The sequence below is a fragment of the Myodes glareolus genome, chromosome 3, assembly GCF_982192425.1.
Source record: "Myodes glareolus chromosome 3, mMyoGla1.1, whole genome shotgun sequence".
NCBI classification, from domain to species: Eukaryota; Metazoa; Chordata; class Mammalia; order Rodentia; family Cricetidae; genus Myodes; species Myodes glareolus.
This window is the reverse complement of record NC_142028.1, coordinates 96,448,318-96,467,652: the sequence shown is the minus strand read 5'-3', so window position 1 is coordinate 96,467,652 and position 19,335 is coordinate 96,448,318. Positions and strand designations below refer to the sequence as shown.

The 19,335-nt window shown below is 45.4% G+C and overlaps 2 long non-coding RNA genes across 4 annotated transcripts in view; both read left to right on the top strand.

Annotated features, from left to right (window-relative positions):
* The window catches only part of LOC125412371 (uncharacterized), a 29,662-nt gene extending 18,776 nt beyond the window's left edge, over nt 1-10,886 (top strand). For 2 of the 3 annotated variants that reach the window (XR_015000847.2, XR_007235578.3), the window contains exons 2-3: nt 5,461-5,731; nt 7,165-7,626. This is a non-coding gene — a long non-coding RNA (uncharacterized LOC125412371). Of the gene's footprint in view, nt 1-5,460; nt 5,732-7,164; nt 7,627-7,648 lie in introns of those variants that run through there. The other variant, XR_015737562.1, reaches the window with a different exon arrangement.
* Nucleotides 10,887-11,818: 932 nt separating this feature from the next.
* The window catches only part of LOC146895095 (uncharacterized), a 75,590-nt gene continuing 68,073 nt past the window's right edge, over nt 11,819-19,335 (top strand). The window contains exon 1 of the long non-coding RNA XR_015000720.2: nt 11,819-15,011. This is a non-coding gene — a long non-coding RNA (uncharacterized LOC146895095). The remainder of the gene's footprint in view (nt 15,012-19,335) is intronic.

Here is a 19,335-nt window from a genome sequence, read left to right as displayed (position 1 = left end):
CCAATTCTCCTACCTTATTTATTTATTTATTGACATTATTAAAATGTTTCCGTGAACATTGTGTTTTCCTTTTGACTCAAAGTAACAACCAATAAACGACTTTTCTCTCTAGTTTATGATGCTCTGCAATGATTGAGCAAGAGTGGATGGGGAGTTGTATTTAACCCACAGGCGTAAATCAAGGGGCGCATCAGCTCTTTGTCAAGGTCAGCTAGGCAGGGTGGACAGGCCTCCCGTGGTTCAGGTCCACTCCTGCAGCCACGGGCCATCATTGGCTGTGTACATGACGTGCTGGGACAGCTTTCCTGGCATCTCCACTGTGATGCAGATTCAGAGCTGTCAAGTGGCACAGCTGTGAGGAAAAGCCCAGGAAGGATTTATGGGGTGCAGCGGTGACTTTGTGACCCTCTTCTGGGAAAGCAGATGCCTTTGAAATCGGGCAAGTCAATGTGGCAAGAGGGAGGAGGCACTTACCTTCGGTGTAATAGAAAACATCTTACCACTTCCCCGAAGCATCAGAGATTCAATGGCTTCAATTACTTACAGGACAAAAAGACCAAACATTTTAGTTCAGTGAAGAGACAACAGAGGTATAAAGTGGTCTGGTGAAGGTCTGATGCCATAGATCCCAGCTATTGCCCGGCTACCCACTTGCTGTATAACCCAGGCAAGTCACTCCTTTTGGGGTTGGTTTTTCTTCATCTCCTCAATGACCTTACAGCTGATGTTTGAATATTGAATAAGTAAGTCAGTAAAAAGTCATTCACTGAGGCCTCTTGTGTAGTGAGGGTACAATAGAGCATGGTGGACCACTCCCTCATAGTAGATCTTGAATTCTGGGGTAGGATTATGGGATGATAGTGACTATAGCGTTGACTATAATGAGGTGGGATGCTGGAGACCAACTTAGAGTTCAGCATAGACTGAGTATTAGGGAGACAGTGACCAAGCATCTCTAATGGCCTAGCAGCTACAGCTGGACTAAAGGGAATAGAACAAGGCACCAAGCAAAAGCAAGAGGAGCATCAGCTCAGGCCAAGGGCTACCATAATGGGCTTTCCCAGCAAAGGTGAGCTAAGTGTTCAATCGAGTATAAATTTACCGAATGCCTTACTACTACACTCTGGAAACGCAAGGATAAACAAGAAGGTCAATATCTCTATTCATCTGGCTCCAGAGTGGGGAGTATGTGACCAAACAGTGGCAGACACTGGGGTGATGATCAGGAACATGTGACACAGCTCCAAGATGGTCAGGAGAGGCTTCCCAAAGGAGCTGTCATCACAGTTAAGATCAGAGCAAGAAATAAAATAAAAATTTCAAAAACTATGTGAAATTTGAATTCTAACCTCCCAACAGGCTGTCTGCTCATGTCCACTGTGACCAAAAGCATCTAGAGCTCTGTATGACTTTGTGAAATTTTCTCACTTGGATGAAATTCAGAATACAGGAGAGACTCACGAATTCAACAGAACATTTCTGGTGTGCTGCTGCCCTTTGGAGCAATGGTTTCAGTCTTTAGTGTCAGAATCTGATTGCAGGCTAGGGGAAGCTGAGAACTAGACCCAAACCTCTGAGTTTCCAGTTCAAGGGGTCTAAGGAGGGGCCTGAGAATCCAGCATTGCAGGTGCCCAAGTGATCTGTTGTAAGAGCCCTCCTTGACCTTTTGTTTTAGACATTGAAGGCAGTATGGTCAGCAAGGACTCATGTTTCCTGAACCTTCACATTTCCCTTTGCAAAAATCAGCCAATTGCATCAGATTGTGAAGTCTAGCTCCCACTGATGGGGTGAAATGCTGTCACAGATGTCACGGAAAAAGGATAGGAGCCATGTTGGCCAGTGTGCTTGCTAGCTAGCCTTTATAAGGTGACTTACCTCCTGAGCTACTTTCTCTGTTATGTGGTTCTTTGTATGATACTGAGATTATTCTTTGTTTGCTTCTAACAATGCTCATGCTATCTTCTTGGAACTGCACTTTGAGAAGCTCTCTCTTAGGGGGAGCATTTCAGTTTCTGAGGGTGCTGCTCAGGGCCAGGGGTAGTTTCTAAATTCTCCTCAGAACTGGGGAGAGATGGAGATAGAGGCTCCCAGTCTAGGCTTCTATGGCCGTGAAGGATCCTCTGATCCTATTCGAACCCAGTGATTCTGTAAACCAAATTATGACACCTGCTTTGGTGGATGTGTTTTATTATACAAACCAAGCTTTTCTCCTTGTATTACTTTCACCTTATTTTCTGAAGGGAAAATGTAGAGAGGTTTTGCCAGGTGCTGTGGTATGAATGTTTGTGCCCCACCCCCAATTCATATGTTAAAATTGCATTCCCTGTGTGATGATATTAGAAGGTGGGGCTTTAGGAGGTGACTGGGTCAGGGTAGAGGCCCCTGAACAGGGTAATAAGTGTCATTATTAAGGAAACCCTAGAGGAATAATCACTTTTTTTTAACCATATGGGCACAGGGGTAACATGTCTTCATGGGACACTGTATCTTGCCAAAGACTTTTCCAGATCTGTGAGGAATAAGCATCTATTTTTTATGAGCCATCCAGTCTACAGTATACTGCTATTGCAGTCCAAATAGACGCAGACACCCCCCATGAAATCTACCAGCTTCAAGCACACAGATCAGTGAGCCGTGTGCTTCAGTGGTTTTTCCTGGATCCCAAAGTCCATCCAAAGCTTCAGCTGAGCTACCCTTCTCCATCACACTATATTTGTGGCCCCTGGGCTGTGTGGACGCCACAAAAATCTCAACACAAGAGAGTGCATTTGGGTGAAATTTACATCATGTAACCTGGAGTCTGAATTTCAGGTCAACGCTTTGTAGAGATAATTGAACCTTTTTGTGCCTTCGAAGTATGAATGGTGATAAAGGCTCCACAGTTGTTGGAATAGCAAGAAGTGGTGCATCCCACTCCTCTACATGTACTATGTCCTTTGGGGCAGAGCTACAGGTGGTTGACATCTCTTGGCTGGTCTTTTACAGTGTCCTTCTAAGGGATTTCTCTCCCTCGAGAGCATCCTTCCGAACCTCCCCTTCCATATCTCCTGAGATAACCCATGTAAAGCAGGGGTCCCATCATCCCCTTACCCATAGAAAGCCAACAACCCTTCTGAGAGCAAAGACCACACCCAGGAGGGGCAGAAGGAAATGCATTCCGTAAGAGAACACGGGCAAGGGGTGTGGTAGGGACCTTGATGGACTTAGAGCTTGGCTGACTAATGTCATTTAAATTAAGAATTCTGGAAAATTCTAGTCCACAGGCTCAGTGAAACTTGTTTTGGGACAGAGTTTCTGGCCTTGACTGCTGGTGAGACTTGGCCGGAACATGAAACCTGAGTTATTATCTTTGTTGATAAGGGTCAGCCTCCTTCTTGCTATGCCCTGCTGTCTTAACAGTCCTATGACTGTCAAACTGCAGTTTCCCCATGTACTCATACCCATCCTTAGCGCAGTGCCCTCGATGGAACCTGGCATGCCTGGCCCTGCTCTTCCTTTGCTGGAATCCTACTCATTCGGGCAGCTCTTCTCCCACTGCCCCTCCCTGCTCTCAGATCCACTTCCCCAGATGGGTTTTGTGTGTGTGAGTGTGTGTGTGTGTGTGTGTGTGTGTGTGTGTTTGCTGCCCCAACACTCTCTGTTGCTCTCTTCATCATAATCATTATCAAGTAGTAATAGTGCCCCCCCCCCACTTCCCTGCTAAGACTGAGACTGAGGAATAAGAGTTAACTGTCTTTGGACCTTGACTAAATGGAGTTTTTTTTTTTAATCAATGTTAAATAAAGAAAGGAGAAATCAAGTGACTCCTGCAGTGATTGGCTGGAATTTAAACAATAAATGGTATAAGAATTGCTTGAATTATTTATACTGAAAAGTAGGGTTGGGGCTGCTTTTCTGTTTCTGTCTGTCTGTCTGCCTGCCTGCCTGCCTGCCTGCCTGTCTGTCTCTGTGTCTATTTTTCTCTAGCTCTCCATTACAGGAAAGCACAGAAACAAGAATTAAGGAACAGTAAGGTTACTTAATTAACATCTGAAGAATCTTATCCTTTCTTGATGATTCAAACTTTTGAGCCTGACCCCGTGTGTTGGCACACCTTTAATACCAGCTCTTGGGAAGCAAAGACAGAAGGAATCTCTGAGTTCTAGACCAGCCTGGGCCATAGAGTGCAATCTTGTTTGAAAAAAATAAATAAATTGTTTCTGAACTTTGTGTAACACTGCACCTCTTTGTTGATTTGAATTCTCAAGGGAGACTCTGATTACCCGGTTGGATAGTTGCCCACAGTGAACTGTCACTAGGTGGCGGAATTCCCCTTGGTTGCTTGTAGACAGGTGCTCTTCTTTGTCCCATTGGGGGTATGGCCCCCTGCCCTGTTAAGAAATTCAACACCTTCCATGGATGGAATCTCTTCTTTAGTCTGGTCCAGCTTAGCTAGCACAAAGTGCCATAAACCAGGGGACTTACAGACAATAACAACTTATCTCTCAACGTTCTGGAAGCCGGGAAGCCTAAGATGAAGGTGCAGGCAGATTCAATGCCTGGTAAGAACCGGTTTCCTCAAAAATGATGGCTTCTTGCCATTTCGCCACCCAGGGGAGGGGCGAGGAAGGAGGTTCCGGGGCCTTCTAAAATAAGCGCATGGCTGTGGCTCAAGTGTTTGTGTTTCACCCCGGTTAGAACTTGGCCTCCAATGCAGTAATAATACCAGGCCTGGCCTTTAGGAAGTCACAGGGTCACAGAACTCCTCCCTTGCAAAGGAGATTCTGACCCTGAGGAAAGAAGTTTCGTTATGTACTTGGGCTACTTTCAGCCTTTTTACCATAGGATGACGTAGCATCCATCCTTTGAAGAGGGCACCATCCAGCAAGAAGGAACCATCTTAGAAGCAGAAACCAATTCTCATTAACACTCCACACTAGCTTGACATTTCTATTACTTAGAGGCAATCCAGTCTATAATAGATTTTACAGTAGCAAAAATCGACACAGGCCCTAATTCTACTCACAAAGCCTCCACCCTCATCTCCCAAAGGCCCATTCGCTTTCTAATACCATCACCTTGGAATTTAAGATTTCATCGTGTGACCTTGGTTGCGGTGGGAAGCAGGGTGCGTGCAAATATTTAAAATTCGTCAATCCCTCTGAAGGCATTCGAGTGCGGTGGACGCTCTGCAGCCTGGATGGTATAGTGCGTTCAGGGTTAAGACATGATGAGCTAAACAAGAATCTGCAGGTATAAATCCAGAGGGAAATAACGTTCTGGGTCACGTGAGTACAGCTTTGACTGTTGCAGAGCTGACCTTGGACTTCGCTTCTGGAAAGTCACTGCCTTGTCTATAAAAGTGAAGAGGTCAAGCTGTGTGAGTATCAGGTTCCCTGGCTTGAAAACCACCTTCTAGTCCCTGGTTTCTGTGACAACTCGTTCCTCTGTTACTTCATCTGCATCTCCCTTGTCCTCCAGGGGGCCTGACCATCAGTGATTGCCTTTCCTGACAACGCCTGGCCTGACTCTCAAGGGCTCATATGTCATATAGCAGAAGCCGTCATGAAAGCGCAGCAGAACATCTGGACCTTCCTGAAGAGGCTTGCTTCACATTCCTTCCCTCAAAGCCAAATTGATTGGCCTTGACCTGGGGCCACACCAGGAGAAGGCACCTTCTAGGGCAAGGGTGCCTCGCAGTGCCTGGCTGAAGGCAGTCACCACATGGTCCAGGAAGCCTGAGGAATGATAGGTATTTGCCTCGCTGTAAATTTCTCAGAAGCGTTGGGATTATCTTAAGTCAAAATGACAGTGTGCATCTTGGTAGAAAAGGAACCGGAGGTTTAATAGCCATTTAGAAAAAGTCCGTGCAATTTTGTTCCTTATGTTAAAACTAGAGTAGCATAGAAGTATGGTGAGATGATCGTGAAAATGACAGTGAGGGTCCATGCAGTATGGTTTTGTGCATAACAGTGTATTCATGTGCTGTTCATTGACGAGTGTTTTCACGATCAGTCACAGGTGTACGGAAGTCCATAGAGCTGGGCTCGATCCTGGCACTCATCACCCAAGGGCATCTGTAAACTGAGAGGAGATTTAGGAAGATGGAGTTCAATCTCAGCTCTGCTCCTTGAACTCTATCTGTCTTCCCAAGAATGGGAACTCTTTCTAAGGCCGTTCATTTCCCTGTTGAGTGGCAAATACTGTCAGAATTGTTTTGGATTTTGTTGTTGCTTTTTTTTTTTCTGTGAATAGTGAGTTAAAAAATCTATCTCTGGCTCAGCAACAGTGTGGGTTGGGATCAAGTCAACTCTTTGAAGGTATTATCACTTCCTTCCCAGGTCAGCCACCCCCATGTAGACTGCATATTAGTTTTGCCAGCCCTTCTTCATGCTGTGGGATTTCTAGGTATCCCACTCCTCGGGCTGTCCTGACCTCCTTTCCAGGATCTCAGCGTCCTGGTGTCCTTTACACAGAGGAAGGTCAGCAGTGCACGTGGTCTTTCAACTCCAGGTAGTTAAGTGATTGTATGAACCTGGAGATGCCACCAGGAGATAGTGAGAGCTAAGACAGGAGCCCAGCTCTGCTGATTTTGGGTTCCTGGGGTTGATAGAGCAAACACTAACTGACAAAACACACAGAGACACACTCTAAAGCACAAAAACCTTTTGTATGAAACTTAGCATGTGTACAGCTTCCACAAGGAACCCACAAACCACACAGCTACACAGAGAAAGCTCATGTTTCATACAGAAACATGTACTACCAGAGACCTTATATGTGTTTGGATGATCCAGCTGACCCACACCAATGAAAATTTCAAACCCCAGACAGTGTGGGGGATTCGTGCCCGAGTGGCTAAGTTGTCTTTCTTTCCCTAATTAACAAATGTAGATCTACTTCATTAAAAATATATATATAGCTCCAGGAAATAGATTCCTTTTCCTTCCTCCCCTTAACATAGTATTCTAGATCAATTATTCTTTATCTTTTCTTTCTTTTGTTAATCAAGATACATATAGCTCACAGGAAAATTGCATAATTTAGGAATGGGGAAAGACTATTCTTAACTTACCTGGGTGGTTTCAGCTGCTACCTGTAAATGACATTTTCTCAGTTTTGTATAAAACCTTTATTCCAAATGGTTTGTTACATCTTTGTAATATAACCTGTCTCCTTTCTTAGGGAATTCCAAAGATGCCTGGAATCCATCACCTCTCCATTCCCTGAATTATCTAGCATGCCTGGAGGTCCTATAATCAATGTCCACCACATCACCGGGAAGCTTAACTCTGCATTGAAAACATCTGTTTCACAAAATGAGAAAAGGAAGGAGGCTAGAGCAATGGCTCAGCGAAAAGTAAAGAGCACTTGCTATACTTCCAGAGTACTAGGGTAAGCATGGACAAGGGTAAGGAGACAGGAAACCCTTACTCTTGAATGGTGCAAACATAAATTCACTATTTAGCTCCTATAGAAAACATAAAAAATTGATCCATCTGGCTGGCAAGAGCAAGCTATCTGGTTCAGTCAAATTACAATGTTATATACTACATAAATGTAGTTTAGGCTTGTCAAATATATATCAATGAAATTATGAAAGAGAAAAACAAATAAAGACTCAGCTTGCAGCCATATCAGAAATCTAGAGTCTTCCTTCTTTTTTTAGGCCAAGGGGAACTGCAGAGCTCCTAAGTGACTTATACATTTTTCAGCATCACCACCTTGGTCATGGCCACCATCATCTCGTGCTACAGCTGTTGCAATGACCTTGAACAGCTCCTGTTCCTACCGTCGTATTCACTCTCAAATGTATAGACATAGCCTTCAGAGAGCGCTCGATCAACTTGATGAAATCCCCCACTGGATTTCCCTGTCAGTTGAAACATTGCCCATTCCACTGGCTCGAGTGCCCACAGGATCTTCATGGACCTTCTCTCCAGCTGCTCTTCCTCCCCAACCCCTGCTCCATTTCCTAGACCTTCTTCGTTGTCTCTCACACCTCTATACACTCTTGCTTTGCAGCTGGTCTCGGCATTTCCTTCCCTTCTGCTACCCTGGGACATACTCCCCACAGGGAGCTGTATGGCTTACTTCGTCATTTGCCTTAAGGTTCTGCCCATTTATAAAACTATGAAATCAGAGACATCTCCCCGGATCACTTCCTACATGATGGACATCCTCATATCTCTGTCTCCACTTTGCATGTGTGTGCACACGTGTTTTAGTCCCTGCTCCATCGCTGTGAAGCGACACCATGATGAGCAAAGTAACTATGATAAGAGAAAGTAGTTAATTGAAACGTGGGGGAGTTTATTCCATTATCTTCATGGCAGGAAACGTGAAAGCATGTAGGCAGATGCCGGAGCATGATCTGCAGACAGACAGAGAGAGAGAGAAAGAGAGAGAGAGAGAGAGAGAGAGAGAGAGAGAGAGAGAGAGAGATTATCACATGGACTCTTGAAGACTCAAAAGATCCCTAGTGACATCCTTCCTCCAACAAGGCACACCTTCTAATACCTTTCAAATGATGCCACTCCCTGATGACTAAACTAGGCACTGACATATGTGAACCTATGGTGGCCATTCTTATTCAAAGCACCGCAACAAGTTTGTGTGTTTATACAAATGTGTTTATATTTGCACAGGCATGTGGAGGCCAGAGGTTGATATCAGGTGCCTTCCTCAATCATTCTGCTTCTCATTTTATGAGACAAGCTCTCTTATCAAGTGTGGAGTCTACTGAGTTAATTAGAATATTTAGCTAGCAAGCTCCAGGGATCCTCCTGTCATTGCCTCCTCAGTAATGGGGTTACAGGTACATATAACCACACCTGACTTTTTTTTTTAAATATGACTTCTAGGGATCCAAACTCAAGTCCTCGTACTTGAATGGCAAGCACTTTACCAATTGTGTTATCTCCCTGTACCTCTGTGTGTGTGTGTGTGTGTGTGTGTGTGTGTGTGTGCGCGCACGCGCGCATGTGCACGTGTGTTTTTATATAGGGTCTGGGAGTATGCATGCCCATGTGTGTGAGTACATGTAGAAGCCATAGGACAGTTTCTTGTGTGCTGCTCAGATACTGCCTGTCCTTTGTAACCAGTCTTTCTCTGTCCCACTAGTCAGCTCCCAAATCACTACATGAAAACTTATATTAACTATGAAAGCTTGTCCAATAGCCTAGGCTTATTTTTAGTTAGCTCTTTTAACTGAAATTAACCCATTTCTCTTCATCTATGTGCTGCCCCGAGGTTCACTTGTTGTTTGAAACAATGTCTCCCACTGACATAAACTCCTCAAGTGTGTTACGCTGCCTGGCCACAGAACCCCAGGGATTCTCCTGTCTCTGCTTTTCTAGTGCTGGCATTATAACTCTGTACCACTGTGCCTGGCTTTTTAAGCATGGGCGATTGGGTTTGAAATCAGATCTCCACACTCACAGTGCAAGCACTTTACTGGGTTATCTTCCCAGCCTCCATCTCTATGCCTGAAATGCTGTTTTCTTCATGATATACTAACAACTGGCATGCATCTTCACTTTTTATTTGTTTGTTATCCAATTCCAATATTCTAATGACACATTCTGCTTTTTCCAACAGCTAGTAGGTGTGTGTATGTTTGTGTGCACGCACACATGCTCATTTGCACTCTGTATTCAGTGTGTGGGACTATGCGTGCACATGTGTATGTGTTATTGGATGCTGTTGTTTGTTTCCTGGTTTCCCAGACCTGAAATAATCACACAGAAACTATATTATTTAAAACATTGCTTGGCCAATAGTTTAAGGGTATTGTTATCTAGCTCTTGTATCTTAAATTAACACAATTTCATTATTTTATGTTTTACCACAAGGTTCGTGGTTTACCAGTAAAGTTGCCCGGTGTCTATCTCTTTTGGTGGCAGCGGCTACATGGTGTCTCTCTGAATCAGCCTTCTTTCTCCCAGCATTCAGTTTAGTCCCCCCCCACCGCAAACAACACATATACAGAAGGACTTCCCACACCATGTGTGAGAACATAATATTAAGTGAATGATGACCAAGACATAAGTGGAAGGGGGGTGTATACTTTGTCATAGCCTCTGTGTTAAGTCTTAGTGTGTTAGTTTGAATGTAATTGACCCCATAATCTCATAGGCAGTGGCACTATTATGAGGTATGGCTTTACTGGAGTAGGTATGGCCTTGTTGGAGAAAGTGTGTCTCTGTGGGGGCAGGTTTTGAGGTTTCCTATGCTCAGGATACCGCTCAGTGTCTCAGTTGACTTTCTGTTGCCTGCAAGATATAGGATTCTCAGCAACTTCTCCAGCACTGTGTCTGCCTGCACACCATCATACTTCCAGCTGCCATGCTCCCTGCCATGATGATAATGGACTGAACATCTGAAAATGTAAATCAGTCACCCCAGTTGAATGTTTTCTTTGTAAGAATTGCTGTGGTCATGGTGTCTTCACAGCAATAGAAACCCTAACTAAGACACTTAAGGATACAGAATCTGTGGTATGGAAGCCAGTGGCTGAAAATAGAACACATGCTGTTTTGATGCCTTGGTTCCAGGTCCTGTGCACATGACAGGTCCTCTTTAAGGTCCCCTGCGTTGCAATCTGGATGCCCAAGAAAGCATCCTCTTGTTCTTTGGGATGCTGATTTACATCCTATGTGTGTTTCTCTGCTACTCAGTGTGGTTGCCCAGCAGGCAAGGTATACTCACCCAAACACACTTCATGTAAATGTGATCTGTCCTGGGACATCTTGGTAACTGGTGAAAACAGAGCAGCATGTGAGAAGTCAGTTTGCTAAAGAACTCAGAAATGCTCTACTGGTGGAAACCTCTGAACACAGGGCACAGGGGGAACATGGCTGAAGTCAGGTCATGAGGAACAGAGGACACTTTGGTCTGCTGGGATACTAGTCATGAATAAAGCAAGCTTTAGCACAAGTGTGTGTACTATTTTGATTTCAGAACTGTCCTAGTGGAGGTTTGGGGAATTTGTAACATGTCTTGTTGAGATCACAGTCCTCTGAGGGCCTTTATTCTTCTAGATCCCTGTCACCTGCGCCATGAGGAAAAGCAAGCAAGCCATCTACTCAGACACGGTTTGTGAGATGTCAAGGAGGAAGGGGAGGGCCACATCCGTAAGTGGTTTTTGGTTTGTAAATTTTTTTTTCCAGTTAGTACAGGAGATAACTAAGAAGAGAAGAAGGAAGGAGGTGACAGTAGGAGACAGGGTGAGGACCTTTAGAAACGGAACCTGGAACACACTACCCATGGGCAGGCCTATGCATGTCATCCCAGGGAGTTCTGCTCCAAGCCAGAGAGCCTTTTTCAGGTTTCCCAGGGGAGACATTGAAGGAGTAGGGCCCACCGTGTGCTGTGCTTGTGTCTGTGCTGGAAACTGAGCCTAGCGCCTTTCACGTGTGAAGCAGCTCTGCTACTAAAGCTTGACCTCCAGCCCTCCTTTTAGTTTTTAATTTTAAGAAAGGGTTAAACGTTATTCAGGCTGGTTGGAATTCAGTCTGTTCCCTAAGCAGGTCTTGCACTTGCTGTGCTCCTGCCTCAATCTGCTAAGCAGCAAGAATCCTAGGTCTACATCACCAGGCCTGCTTATCCTTATGTTTTTAGAACTGATTCTGGCATGCTTTCTATGTCAATTTCTGTACTACTTAGACAAAGCAACACCCATGAGTATTCTGGAGGGAAACCCACTACTCTAGAACTGGGTTTTCCAGATAAAAGAGAAGATATCCAGGTAAACCTGAAGTTCAAATGAGCAGTGAAACTGTTTTCATACACACACACACACACACACACAGCCTAATGTTTCATAGTTACAGACATAGTGATAGTTAAATTTTGTTGTTGTTGTTCCCATCTAAAATTCCAAATTCAGCCAGGCAGCCCATATACTCGTCTGCTAAGTCTGCAATTCTTTGCACAGTCTTTAGATGCTTTCTTGTTAGTTCTCCACGGGTGGTAGGATGTCACGAGGCATTGCACAACCTGCAGAATAGGAACAAGAAGAGAAAATGCCTCAAGGAGCAGTAAGCCCTCTGTTGTTAGGACTTTGCTCGATGTCCCTATGTTCTCCATGCACCTTTAATCCTTCAGCATCTGTTTCCTGGGTCAAGCATCAGGGATCCTAGAGTAGTTTGCTAGGGTCTGACCCTTGGATCCAGAACATGTTAGCTGCATAGCCTTACATTGTGCGTGTGACTTCTCCGTGTGTTTCTTGTGTTTTCATCCATACAAGAGGAGTCCCAGTAGCAATTCTGAAGATTCGAAGTACTTAGATCAGTGCTTTAGCCCCAGGAAGAAATAAAATGTGTCAGCCACTGTTGAAAGGAGTTGGAAGCTGAGGAGCCATAGCCACAGCAGAATCTGGAGGTTTTAGAAGACTGCACAGAACACCGAGGCTCAGAATAGGAAAAGTGTTTGGGGAATCTTTGAAGACGCTCTTCTGTGTTAGAGATGAAGATGGAAATCAAGGCAGGGAGTCAAATGCTTACAAACTATGCGGGTGGCTCAGCCTAAGATCACAGGTACCCAAGGGACAGTGGAGAGCCACTCGCCAGTAAAATCAGAGAATCCGAAGACCTTAGAATCACAGGAAGTGACCAAGGCAGACTACACCAAGGCCAGCCTAGGGCAAGAGGCTGGTATGGGGAGTTTAATTTGTGCTTCTGGTCCCTGTGCCTTCACTGACAAGACTTCACTGGCTGGCCTTTGATTTCACAGCTCATCTCTGTACTGAAAGAAAAATCTGGAAGAAATGACCCTAACCTGCCTCCCAGGAGCCCACATCCCCATGCTGTCCCTGTCCACACACATAGTTCACCAGAATGGCGCCTTTGTGTCCTCGATCTCTAGTGCTGAGACTCACCGGGAACTCTGGATCTAGGCGACAGATACCGGTTGACTCTCTTGTGTGGCTCAGCTGACCTGCACTGCCCAGCAGGCTAGATTCAAACCAGGTAAAAAGGATCAAATGCTACTTTGTGACTTGACCCCAGTAACCTAGCGAAAAAATGAGCCCAACAGTGACATTCTCTGTCAGGGACGCTACAGGAAGGATTTAGGAATGTGTAAAGTGTGTGGTCAGCTATCAGGCACACACAGTGACGTTCACCAGCCTCTCTGAATTTTATCAGACTCTTCATTTGGGATCTCGGCTCCAATTACTTAGACATGTTGTTGTTTTCAGGCTCTGGGCTATGCCCTCTGCTTTATCTTCTACTACCTTTCCCCAGGCCGTCCCTTAGATGCTCACCTGCCATTTCCTCTTCTAGAAGCTTCTGGCGAGCATCTCCTCCACCTCCACTGGGGAGATGTCCTGCAGCAGACACACATCTGCTGCTTTTGAACTACACCATCACCTGCTTCCTCCATGCACAGAGATCTTCCAGAGGACAAATCTATGTCCTGCTCATCCTCTCCGGCCCCACCCTTTCCAGTCCAGTGGTGCTGGAAGACTATTGGTACCAACTTCGATAGAAACATACCCTCAGTCCTTGCCCAGAGCCACTGATGGGGTTAACACTAGCAGTGAGGTAAGACAGCTCGACCCACCCCTGCTCCAGTTTGAGAACTGCAGGCCTGTGAGTCTCCCCAAACTCTGGCCTGGGCTGCAATAGCGCTCAGCTCAGCCATTTTGGCTTCTTCCTACTGTCTTCCAAATAGCTCTCACCCCACTGTAGAATTCTCTTTTTATACCACACAAGAGCTCTTCGCAGAAACCTTTAGTGACTTCCTCTTACAACCAGGGTTCAATCCAACTCCTTGGTGACCTGTAAGCCAACTCCATGACCTGGTACCCATAGTTACCCTCCATCAATCCTCAGCTTTCTGGATTGGTGTGGGCTTCTCAGACTCCCCTCATCACTGCTGATCTCTCCTCCCTCAGCTCAAACCGTGCACCGGGGCAAATGATCCGGATGAAGTGAGTCACCGACACAATCCTTGAGGAGGAGTGGCCGGGTAGGAGAGACAAATACACACAAGTAACCTGGTAGTTTGTAGGAAGCCACGTGACCTAAATAGCTGTGCTGAGTTTCCCTTGGGGGCTTCCATCTGCAGTCATTCCTGACTTTGTTAATAAAGGTCAAAGGTGTGGGGTTTTCTCTTTAAACCTCTCAACTCTAGGTTTCCCATCATCCTGAATGCAAGTCCCCACTTCTGTTGGCTTGGGATCGTGCCCACCATATAGGGATGTTGGGAGGAACAGAGAGTATACCGAAACCTCCCCTTTTTGGTAGGGGACACATCCTGAGATGCTACAACACCTACAAGTGTATGGAAGCCTGGTCATGCAAGGGTTTTCCCACACATAAACACCCATGATGAAGTTTAGCTTTCAAATTAGGCGCAGTGAGAGGTTATCAACTACAGATACAACAGAACAATTATAATGGCAGGCTGCGGCTAATGTAGGAAGTGCTTCTAAATCTTTTCTGCCTGAAGGGAAGTACCACTGTGGATAAGAGATGGGATAGTATGGAAAGCGTGCCCCATATAGGCTGGAAGCCACAGGCAGCAGACTTCAGATTACTGAAGCAGTTGGGAAGCTTGTGCTCGTGAGGAGCATCTGTGTAAAGCTCGATATGTCCTAAAAACTCTGAAGCCTTAGGTTTTGACCAAAGGAAACAGGAGAATGCCCTTACTGCGGAGAAATCTCCCCTTGGGGGTGTTTAGGGAAAGCGAAAGTGGAACCCCTGCTAGAAGGGTTTGCCAGAAGGGCGGTGGGGCTTGTGGAAGCCTTTCAGAAAGAGAGGCAACCGAACAGGAACCCAAACAGTTTCTGAGAAACTGTGAGCTTCAGGGAAGAGCCTGGCAATCCCTGTTTACAAACTCCAGGAGCACCTGCAGCCAGATGTGTTAGCCACAGACTGGGTCATGGTGCTCTGGGAGCGGTATTCCAAAGCAAGCAAACTGCAGCAAAAGCCAAGGTCACTTCCCCAGGATCCGGAACGCCCAGTAATTCAGAAAAACAGCAGAGTTTCCGCTGCGGAGAGAAGATGGTTGACAGCTGGACTTGGGTGAGTGAGATATTCATTCAGTTATCATTCAGTAATATGTCTATTTGTTTACTTACTGTATATAAACCCCCGCTACAATAAACATAACGAATGCTTGCTGAGTGACAAGCACATACCAGGAGACTATATTTGCCGTGTGGGTCCTTACAACAAATGCTCGAGGTGACTGCTCTTTCCTGAACTTGCAGACTGGGAAACTGAGGCTCAGAGAGATAATCTAGTCACAGCCCAGTTAATTCACAGAACTGGGACGTGGCTGCTAATTGGTGCTGTGCCCATAGCCATTCTGTCTCATGAGGCTCAAGTTTAATTGCCTGTGCTGAAGTCAGAGATTGGCAAGACACCAGTGAGCCTTTATTAACCTCTAAATCTGCAATGCCTAGGTCACAGCCCAGCATATAATAGCTGCTCACTAATGTGAGGAAGCAACATGCATCTTGTTACATGAGGAGGGGGCCCCTTGTTTGTCCCGGCCGCTTGCTAGCTCACACCCAAAATAACCACACAGAAACTGTATGAATTGGCTACCGCTGCTTTTTAAAGCAAAAGAGACCACACCCAAGTAGGCTGGCATCTTAAAGGCTATTGGCTGAAGGAGTGGAAGGAGTTCCTGGAGCAGCAGCATCTTTTTAAGGCAAGGTGAAATGAGACAGCCTCAGGGGAAGGACAGCATTCGGAACCAGATCTATGACAGACAAAAGTACTCACAAGGTACTGAGAACCCTTTGTACCCAGTCACTGTGTATAGGTCAGAGTTCTAAGGCTCCCAACAAACAGCATACTTATTTTTCTTATTCACAAAGGCGAGGAGGTAGAAGAATCACAGTACAGAGCTGGGGGCTCAACTGCTGCTGAGCCATTCATACACACACAGGGGGGAGGGTTCAGAAGTCTCACACTGTTGACTGGCAAGCGAGTCAAACAAGCACAGAGCTGCCCATGACCCAACCTTCCTCCTCATGCCTCTGGTCTCTAAGCTACTAGTTGGTCAAAAAATGACCAGAAACAGAAGATTTAAGAACCTACAGATCCAGTTTAACTCCCCGTACTCAGAACACCAGAAGACTGGAAAAGTGTGGATGTAGAGGGCCTCGTAAGGTACCCTGCATGTACCTGAAGACTTTGCAAATATTTTCCATAAGGCAGAGTTGGCAACAGGCATCCTGAACCTGCTGGCATAATGTCAGCAATGCTTAGAGTGTTTTAGTTGCTTTGGCATAGCAAAGCCATAGAGAAGGAGTGACTCAGTGCTGAGAAAAGGAGGAGGGAAGGGATAACAAGGCCTGGGTTATGGGGAGTTGGGCAGGGGATACCCTTCCGAAACCACCAAGGATCACTGAAGACGGGAGAGCGGGAAAATGACTGAGGTGAGCTTGCCTTGAGGGGCAGCTCATTGTTCAGAATGCAGAGTAGTGACCGGTTTGAGATGGGGGAGTCCCTTGGGAACAAGGGTGAGGGTTTGAACAGGTGGACATTCACCCTCCTAGAAGAAGATGGAGACAAACTCAGCAGGCAGGTACCATGAGGTCGAGGTCTCTTTCCCACTTGTCTCTCAAGGCCAAGAGTGGGGTTACAGTGAGCACTGATCAGTCCTTAAGCCAGACCCATGTTGAAGGTGAGAGTAAGCTCACAGTGTCTTGGGGGATATTCTGCTTGGATTTCTCCTCAGGAGAAGAAAGTTGATGTTTAGAACTTTAAAAGAGACAAATCCTCCCAGGGCAAAGGCTGTCTGACCACACAGGACTATGTAAGACAGAAGGAGAAAAGAGGTCAGAAACTAGGGAGCCACCTTCATCCTTAGAGTGCCACAGAAAATAGGCCTGGAAACAGCAGGAGGTGAGCGTAGGATACCAGGAAACAATGGGGAGAGAAAAGAGCAGGTTCTTCCTCCCCAGATTTATTTATTGATCAGTTGGCTGCTATTGTTGAATAGGAGGGACTTTCAATTAGGAAAATGCTTCCATAAGAAGGGGCTGTGGGCAAGACTGCAGGTAATTTTATTAATTAGTAGTTGATGGAGAAGAACCCAGCCCATTCTGGATGATGCCATGCCCGGGTCAGTGGTTCTGGATTCTATAAGAAAGAAAACTGAGCAGATCATGAGAGCAAACTAATAAGCAGCTCCCTCCTGCAGCATCAGTTCCTGCCTCTAGGTTCCTGCTCTGTCTGAATTCCTGCCCTGATTTCCTTTGATAATGAACAGTGACATGGAAGTGTTAGCCAAATAATCCGTTTTGTTCCTAACTTTCTTTTTGGTCACGGTGGTAGCAATAGAAACCATATTTAAGACAAATACCATTGAAGTCAAGGGAGGAAATAGTAGGAGATATTCTAAGATTGTCTTAGAAACCAGAAATTTCACATGGTAGAGGTCTGGGCCTTGAAAGCAAAGGACTATACTGAGCTCTAAAGACAAAGGTATCATGAGTTGGGGACCCATGGTAGAGGGGATGGTGGTTTGGAGCTAGGGCATATTATAGAATCCAGAAATCATATGGGGGATTTTATTTTTCTTCTTTACTGAAGTAAAGTTATAGCTGGAATTCTTCATGGTAAGATAAGAGATGAGGGAATGTGACAGGAGGCAGAACAGAGGAAGCAGTGTACGATCTGGCAGCTCCTTCTCCTAAGGTGAGTTGTAGCTCTGTCTTTTGGGGAACGAGCCTGGCAAAGGGGAGCCAGTATTTCTGAACACCACCCAGACACCCCTAGTTCCTTTATCTGATCTTTAAAGCAGTATATATCAGCCCAAAACATAAAGGAGATCATAGAGTGAAGAGGTTGCCAAGTTCTTTCCACAAAGGGCAAGACTAAATTTTCTGAGCTTTGAGGAACCATAAGGTTCTTGTTGCCTCTGCCACCAGCACCTCCTCTTCTCCCTTATTCTCCATTCATTCTCCTTCTCTTCTCTTCTCTTCTCTTCTCTTCTCTTCTCTAGATGTACTGGAAACTATGATTAGCTCACAAAAACAGGTTTCACATGGTTGTGAAATTCAGGCATCAGACTTTGATCTGGGTATGAATTTTGGTTCTGCTATTGTCTTAGTTAAGACTAAGATAGGATGCCACTGTGGTGAGAAGACACCATGATCAAGGCAACTTAGAGAGGAACAGGTTTATTTGGAGCCTATGATTTCAGAGGATTAAAAAGTCCGTGGCTATCATGACGGGAGCACGGCAGCTGCATGGCAGAGCATGCTACTGGAGCAGAAACTGAGAACTCACATCTTGATTCACAAGTAGAAGGGAGTTTGGAGAGAGAGAGAGAGAGAGAGAGAGAGAGAGAGAGAGAGAGAGAGAGAGGTGAACACTGGGAATCACAAGAGTCTTATGAAATCTCAAAGCCCACACCTAGAGACACCTCCTCTAACAAGACTATACCTCCTAATCCTTCCCAAACTATTCCATCAACTGGGGACCAAGCTTTCAAATATATGAGCTTGTGGGGGCCATTCTCAGTCAAATTAATATGTCTGAATTCAGATTAACAGGTCATGTGACATTTGGCAAGTTACTTAAAGTATTCTTTCTCTGTAAAAGTCACCCAATTCTGCCACCCCCCCCCATTCATAAAATGATGTTGCCAGAGTACCTTCCGCTAGTTGCTGAAGCACAAGCCCACAGTGCTGCGGGAGTGCCTTCCGCTCCGTCAGCCAATAGCCGCTGAAATACCAGCCCACTGGGGCGTGGTATATTTCTCTTTAAAAGAAGAGCAGCAAGCCTCGGCTAGGCCTCTTGGTTCTGGCGCTTGGTTCCGGCTCCTGCTCCAGTGACTAGGCTCCTTTCCTGACAGTTTATGTGTATGTAAGTTTATCCCCCAAAATAAATACCCCTTTAAAACATAACTAATGTGGGATTGATTCACCATTAAAATGAAAAGAAGAAATACTATCAGGTACCAGGTTCGGATCCTTGCTCTGCCATTTACTCCTAGTATGACTCTCACTAATTAACTCTCTGTGCCTCAGTTTCCTCATCTGAATAACAAAGGTGACAGCAGTACTATATATAAATGTTTTGTATACTGTTATTGACACTATAGCTTGTATAAGATGGATACTTGGCAAATAATGGGTAAGCATTACAGTCATTTCTCAAAGAGAAAGCAATGAGAAATTGAGTAAGGCCAGCTCTCAGGTAAGGCTAGGTTCTGGTAGGGGTCACTTACAGGTCACTCTTAAGTCTGTCCTATGGGATGAAGCCATCCAGATGGGCTGTGTGAAAAGATCTGTTTCTCCATCCCATGTGGGGCACTCCCCCAGCATAAGATAAGCGCTTTCGCAAGCCAAGACCATTTTGATCTCAGCGGAGATCCTGTACATAT